Consider the following 7,375-nt stretch of genomic DNA (forward strand, 5'->3'; position numbering starts at 1 on the left):
TAAAATTTGCCAGCTATGAGATTCAGATAATTAAGAGCATTAGATTTATGCAAGTACCTGAAACCATAAGGTTTTATAAACAGCAAAAATGTTTTCATAGCATTTGCTTCAGAAGTCACTGTATCAACTACGCTACAAACAAACAAGCCATTCAACAGTGATAAACTTTTATCAAATTTTTGCAGCTACACTGACCCTGAAAGGCTCCAATTCCCTAATAGGGAAAAGACTACTTGTCACATCTAAAAAACGATGTATAGGGGCGCCTGGGTGGCTCAGTCGGTTGAGCGTCTGACTTTGGCTCAGGTCACGATCTCACTGTCCGTGAGTTGGAGCCCTGCGTCGGGCTCTGTGCTGACAGCTCAGAGCCTGGAGCCTGTTTCGGATTCTGTGTCTCCCTCTCTCTCTGACCCTCCCCCGTTCATGCTCTGTCTCTCTCTGTCTCAAAAATAAATAAACGTTAAAAATAAATAAATAAATAAATAAATAAATAAATAAATAAATAAAAATAAAAATGATGTATAATTTTTATAACTGATGGGTGTAAGTAACAGTAGTGAATAACTATCACAAGACACACATTTTTACTTCAAGTTCATCTTACCTATAACCATTTCTTTTTTTGAGAGAGAGAGAAAAGGGGGCAGAGAAGATAAGAGAGAATCCCAAGCAGGCTTCGCGCTGTCACCACAGAACCCAACATGGGGTCCGAACACACGAACTGTGAATCATGATCTGAGCCAAAATCAAGAGCTGAATGCTTAACAAACTGAGCCACCCAGGCACCCCAACTTACAAGCATTTCTAAAATCTCTTCTGAAGAATAAACTTGGCTTCCGATCCAAACGTTACTTTTAAGGTAGAAGAGCAGACTGTATCTAGCCGGTTCTGCCACGTACTTAGCTGGGTAACTTTGGGCAAGTCACTTCATCTCATTTTGCTTCAAATCTTTATCTGTAATTTGGAGACTGTTGGAATGTTGAAAGACTAAATGGTGAATACAGGTAGTGTTAAGAATATGCCTGGGGGCACCTGGGTGGCTCAGTCAGTTTAGCATCCCGTTTGGCATCTGACTTCAGCTGAGGTCCTGATCTCAGGGGTTTGAACCCCACATCAGGTTTTCAGCTAGCAGCTTGGAGCCTGATTCGGATTTTGTCCCCCCCCCCTTCCTCCCCTGCTCACACACTTTCTCTCTTTCAAAGATAAATAAACAAACATTTTAAAAAATTAAAAAAAAAAAAAAAAGAATATGCCTGGATGTTTTCCCTAGGGGTGTGGGGAAAGAAGTGCCTGCCCTATAGTGAGCATTCAATAGGTGCTAAGAATAAAATGCTTAAGGGAGTTGGGAGTGGGGCATAAGCAAGAGGAGAAAAATTTTCAAACCAAATACACTGAGAAAACTACTCACTAGTAACTAAAACTAGAAAACAAAACCACTGCAAACCCAGCACACTCAGCTCAATTTTACAACACCATAAATACATACTATGAAGAAAAAAAGGACAGGAAAAAAAAACTGCTTGGAAAATTAGTATTAAGTTGGCAAACGAAACACTCCATTTTACATGCATATCAAAGGAGGACAAATAACTCATTTAATTACTCTATGCTGCTCAATAGACAAATTTTAAGAAAATGATATGAAAACCACTGAACAAACCAGAAAAAAATAATCCCCAAATGCACAGAATCACCTATGAAGTTAGTCTTCTCTTTATTCCCAATGTATCAAATCTCAATCTAAGCTTCAATACCCAACTACCAATTCATAAGAAATTAGAAAAATCTCGAATGTGGCAAACTGTGCCAAATAATCTGACTTCAACAAAGTGCAAGGGGGGGGGGGAAACACAGAAGAAACATAAAAATTAAGAAGCTTGAAAGAATGTCAATTATAGTATGTGGGAACTAGATTCTCATTCAGATAAACTAGAAAAGTTAACAGAAAAATAATACCTAATAAAGAAAAAAAGAAGAACCTCCGCATGCAACATTCTGTTCAGATTTCACTAAATTTCATTTGATTGGTAAAAGGACATTCATTAAAGACAATTTCATACAGTTTATATAACAATTATGAAATATTGTTATATATATACATATATAAATACATACATATATATTTTTTTGTTTTTTAACATTTATTTATTCTGAAAGAGAGAGAGACAGAACGCTCAATCGCAAGTAGGGTAGGGGCAGAGAAAGAGGAGAAAGAATCCCAAACAGGCCCCACACTATCAGCGCAGAGCCCGGTGTGGAGTGTGAACTCACAAACTGAGATCTTGACCTGAGTCGAAGTCAGATTCTTAACTGACTGAGCCACCCAAGCGCCCCATGAAGTGCATTGTTTTTAAGAACTCTACAAATATTATTTACCACAATAATTCTACGAGAAATTACTATTATCCCCATTTAACAGAGGAAGGAAAAGGCACAGAAGAAATTTCACTTTAAACTCTCCAAGGTCACAAAGCTGTAAGTGGCAATGCTGAGATTCAAACCTGGCTGTATAACTGGTGGCCTTAATTACCACACCATGTCATCTTTGCATCAGATGTGGTGGAAACTGAGCTTCAGAATCAGAGAAAGGCGCCTGAATCCAGATCTCTCATTATGTTATGTAAATTACGTAATTTCTTGGACCCTCTATACACTCACTTGTAGAAGGGATAAAATTATCTATTTAATTAAAAAGTATTTTGGGGCGCCTGGGTGGCTCAGTCGGTTAAGCGGCCGACTTCAGCTCAGGTCATGATCTCACGGTACATGAGTTCAAGCCCAGCGTCGGGCTCTGTGCTGACAGATCAGAGCCTGGAGCCTGTTTCAGATTCTGTGTCTCCCTCTCTCTGACCCTCCCCCGTTCATGCTCTGTCTCTCTCTGTCTCGAAAATAAATAAACGTTTAAAAAAAAAAAAAGTATTTTGAGGAATTATATACATTGGGTTATATACTAGACTCTATTATAACCCATAGCTTATGAAGCCCAAAATAAACTACCCTTCCCACCATATCTCGTAAGACTAATTAAAAAGTAGAGCTAATAATTCATAAACACATAGCAGGAACACTGGAATAGCTCTACCTTTTAATTAGCCAAAGAGCCCTCAAAACAACTTTTCAACATACTTCAAAGATAGCAATCATTCAGAAAAGAATTTTTTATATGACAAAATTTAAACTTACAATCAGCAGAAATAAGAGTTTGAAATCTAAAGTATAGCCAAATTTAAATGAATTTGATTTTTCTGAAAACAAAATGTATTCCGCACAAATAGACCTAATGCTCAGAAAAGTGTACCAAAACTTTGTTCATGCTGGTGATTCTAGCCTGACATCTGGTTAACATAAGGCAAAGCAGTTTTATCATAGAAAAGGAAGGTAAACATAGTAAGTATGTTAAAAGTCAACTCCTTTAAGAAAGACTGCTTTCTATGTTGTTATCCTATGAACATTTTCCACTTATGTGTTAAACTACTAAGTTCTTTGGTGGCAAGACATTTTATGGTCATTTAGGAATTTCTAAACACCTTAGAACACCCAAACTGGCACCACAGTATAGCCTCTATCATTTCTTGAAATGAAAAAAAAAAAAATAATAATAATAAAGGCTGATTGTTTGCTTTAGTAAAGGAAAATAACTATTTGATTCCTTTAAATACTTGCCCGGGATATTTGCAATCATCTATAAAAATTCGAGTCACATAACATTAGCAATATTTTACCTTATTAGTTAAAGCTACCTGTGGACAAAAGTTCAGCCATTCTTACTTAACTATTTTTTTTATAATTTTTTTAAAAGTTTATTTACCTTTGACAGAGAGAGAGAGAGAGAGACAGAGCATGAGCGGGGGAGGGGCAGAGAGAGAGAGAGACACAGAATCTGAAGCAGGCTCCAGGCTCTGAGCTGTCAGCACAGAGCCTGACATGAGGCTTGAACTCACAGACTGCAAGATCATGACCTGAGCCGAAGTCGGACGCTCAACCGACTGAGCCACCCAGACGCCCCAACTATTTTTTTTTTTACTTAACTAGTTTGTTGTAGCCAGTTTTGTTTTGGGCACACTACAATTGGAAATAAAAATCAGAGTCTGATTTAGAAATGACTTGGACAGCTAGATCTCAACACACCAAATATTAAATTCCAAACAACGGCAACTACAGTCACATATGAGGTAACATGTTATCTATGCTGCACCTCGATTTTTTCACCCATCTATTTGGGAAACCATAAATAACCCACTACAAAATTTACCTTTTCCATGAAGTTTTTTTTTAGTTGAGATCCTTTAAAATTTTTGTGCCTGTCACCTTTCTAATAGTCTCATTTTCACCAGTAAAGACAGCATTCATAATGGTGAAGCACAATGACTTAGAAACAGATTGCCTAGTTATCACTGTTACTAAGTACATACAATTTAACCATAAAACAAAGATATGCAATCTGCTAAAGTATGACTCAGAATTGTGTACTGTATCTATAACAGAATTTAAAAATGAATTATAAGCAGGGGGCGCCTGGGTGGCTCAGTCAGTTGAGGGTCCGACTCTTGATTTCACCTCAGATTATGATCTCCCAGTTAGTGGGATCAGCAGAGTCTGGCTCTGCAATGGCAGCTGGGAGCCTGGTTGGGATTCCCTCTCTCCTCTCTTTCTGCCCCTCCTCCAGCAAGTGCATCCTCTCTTTCTCAAAAAAAAAAAATTAATTAAACATTTTAAAAATAAGTAGATAGGAATTATAAGCAGAAATATGTCCCAGATTTTTTATTCCAAACTTATTAAAATGGTTGCATGTGCCCCCCTCAGCCAAGCTTTTAAACAGCCACTGATGAGAAAACCCGTGGATTGCATTTATTAAAAATAAAAAGGCTTAGGGGCACCTGGGTGCCTCCGTCGGTTAAACGCTGACTTCAGCTCAGGTCATGATCTCACAGTTCGTGAGTTCAAGCCCCACGTTGGGCTCTGTGCTGACAGCTCAGAGCCTGGAGCCTGCTTCGGATTCTGTGTCTCCCTCTCTGCTCCTTCCCCACTCGTGCTGTCTCTGTCTCTCAAAAATATATAAACATTAAAAAATAAAAAGGCTTCCTAACATCCCCCCTTATTTCAAGATCTCTGATAAGATACTATATACAGAATCAATTGAAAGAATATTTATATCAACATGTACAAACCATTTTGAGCATCTAAGTTTATGGGTTCAGTAGGCAAATGGCCATACACAAAGCAGTTGACTTGTAATTTCTATAGAGCACTGCAAATGTTTTCCTTGTAAAATCACCAAAATAATTTAAAAACAAAAAAAGATCCTAGGAGCACTGACAAAACTAAATTTTTGTGTTAAAAGAATGCAGTATGTTAAATTGAAACTGACTCCTTAAGGAAGATGACAGCTTATTTTACTATTAATTCCCAAGTTCTCATTCACGATTAGCATTTTTATTATTTTATCTTTTAAGCAGATTGCAACCTGAAACTCAAGCACCTTCCCAAACACTGAAGTTATCTGTTTTTGATTTCCAGTCTATGCCTTTTTGTTTTCAGTTAAACTTCTGGATCTGATGGCTTAAAAAGGGGGGGAGAGGGGCAAACAAAAAGGCAGCCTTTTGTTTGAAAGGGCACACACAACAATCAGCCACTCCACATCTAAAGTTCGTTTTCACTGGTTGTCTCACAGAGTTGCAATCAAGGTCCCAAACTTAAGAGCACTCTGATTCCCTTTCAAGTATTACACAGAAAAGACCGGAAAACTTCAGAAGTCCGTCAAATTACAAATCTGAGTCTTCTGAAGACTACCAATCACTTTAGTTTTGGACTGGATTTACTCAGGAATGTGTGACTTCTGTTACTAAAACATGACCCACACCATTAGCTGGTTTTTTTTCCTGGTAAGCAATAAATATCAAAGTTAAGAATAAGTATTTCAACAAATATGACAAACCAACCTCAGAGCACAAAGTTGGCTGATAAAATTACCATCATAGCACAATTTCAAAACTATAAGCAACCACACACACACACACACACACACACACACACACCCGCACCCACTCTTACGTAAACTTTTGGAGTAAGCAAACTTCTTCAGCCTCACCTTTCTTTTCACCTAGCAAGGACTCTTCAAGACACCAATTGCAAGAAGACCAAAATATCAAAAGATTCAGCTGCTGCCCTCGTAGAAGAAACAACCAAAAATTAAGACATGGTAATGTGTTTAAGTTACTGAAGCTTAGGGCACTTCCCAAGCTACAGCCATTTTAGATTCAGCCTTTCTTTTGAATTTCATGGGGGTGGAGAGGTAGATTTAAAACAGTAAAAAAAATCCTCGTTAAAACTCTTCAACATCGACCAGCTTTTTTTCGGAGCAGGAGGCGATCCGTAGGTGTTGGATATCGACTTAAATCTAAATCAAAGAAAATACCTCGCTACCACGGAGAACCGAAACGCTGGTGGTTAAAGCTCTTCTTTTCCCCTCAGAGGTCCCACATTTGACTTACACTATTTTTTCCTCCTTAGGTTTTCCTTCACTGGAAAACAAAAGCCCTTGGTTCTAATTTAAGAAGGGGAGAGAAAGAAACCCGTAAACCAAGCCACTCAACCACCAACAAGCCGGAACGCCTGGAGAGGAGCCAGAGAGCCGCAGGTGAGCGTTCCGACCCGAAGACCAAAGTTGAAGTAGAAGCGCTCGGGCAAAGCCGCTGCAACACTCGACTGCAAAGCTCCTCGCGCGGGGGAAGTGCCCCGTCCGAACCACAGGACCGCGGGCCCTTCGGCTCCTCTCCCCCTCCCGGGGCCGACCTATACCAACCACCTGTGAGAAAGCCTCCTTCAACTAGTTTCAACAGCCGGTTGGTCAGGCACCGGGCGGAGCCCCGAGCCGGGACGACTCAAGATCCCCTACCGCCCGTTTCCCGGAACCCCTACTCACCCGGCAGTAGCGGGGCTACAGATAGGAAGCATACGCGGCGTCTGAGGGCGCGTCCCCAGCTTCCTGATCCCGCAAAGGTGGAGAGCCCACAACCATAACAAAGCTCTTCCCAAAATGGCTGCCCGGCCCACACGGCCCAGGAGGGGCAAGAGGGGGAGGAGCGACGGCCAGCCGGGCCCTCCCCCCTCCGACCACGCCTCACACACGCCCACCCGCTCGCACCTCCCACAGGAGCGCAAGCGCAGGAGCCCTGTTCGGGTGACCCTGCCGGCGCCCCACGCAGCCAACGTTCCGCCGCGTGAACGGCAGTTATTCCGTGCGTGGTCCCCAACCCCCCCTTACGGCCGCTGGAGACAGTGCCCCCACCCGTCTGCCGACTTGAATTCTCTGCCCTTCCTCGCGCCGCTTGAGAGGGAGAGACCAGCCGAGTTTGGTATCCCTCCTCTTACCCCC

The 7,375-nt window shown here is 41.0% G+C and overlaps 1 protein-coding gene across 2 annotated transcripts in view; it reads right to left on the reverse strand.

Annotated features, from left to right (window-relative positions):
* Positions 1-7,122, reverse strand: part of GPBP1L1 (GC-rich promoter binding protein 1 like 1) — a 66,984-nt gene extending 59,862 nt beyond the window's left edge. The window contains exons 1-2 of one of the 2 annotated variants that reach the window (XM_042950954.1): positions 6,923-7,122; positions 6,089-6,161 (exon numbers count right to left, since the gene is read on the reverse strand). The gene's annotated coding sequence lies outside the window, so the exon portion shown is untranslated. The remainder of the gene's footprint in view (positions 1-6,088; positions 6,162-6,922) is intronic. The other variant, XM_042950952.1, reaches the window with a different exon arrangement.
* Between the last annotated feature and the right edge of the window lie 253 nt (positions 7,123-7,375).

This window comes from Panthera leo, chromosome C1, assembly GCF_018350215.1.
Source record: "Panthera leo isolate Ple1 chromosome C1, P.leo_Ple1_pat1.1, whole genome shotgun sequence".
In the NCBI taxonomy this organism is placed as follows: domain Eukaryota; kingdom Metazoa; phylum Chordata; class Mammalia; order Carnivora; family Felidae; genus Panthera; species Panthera leo.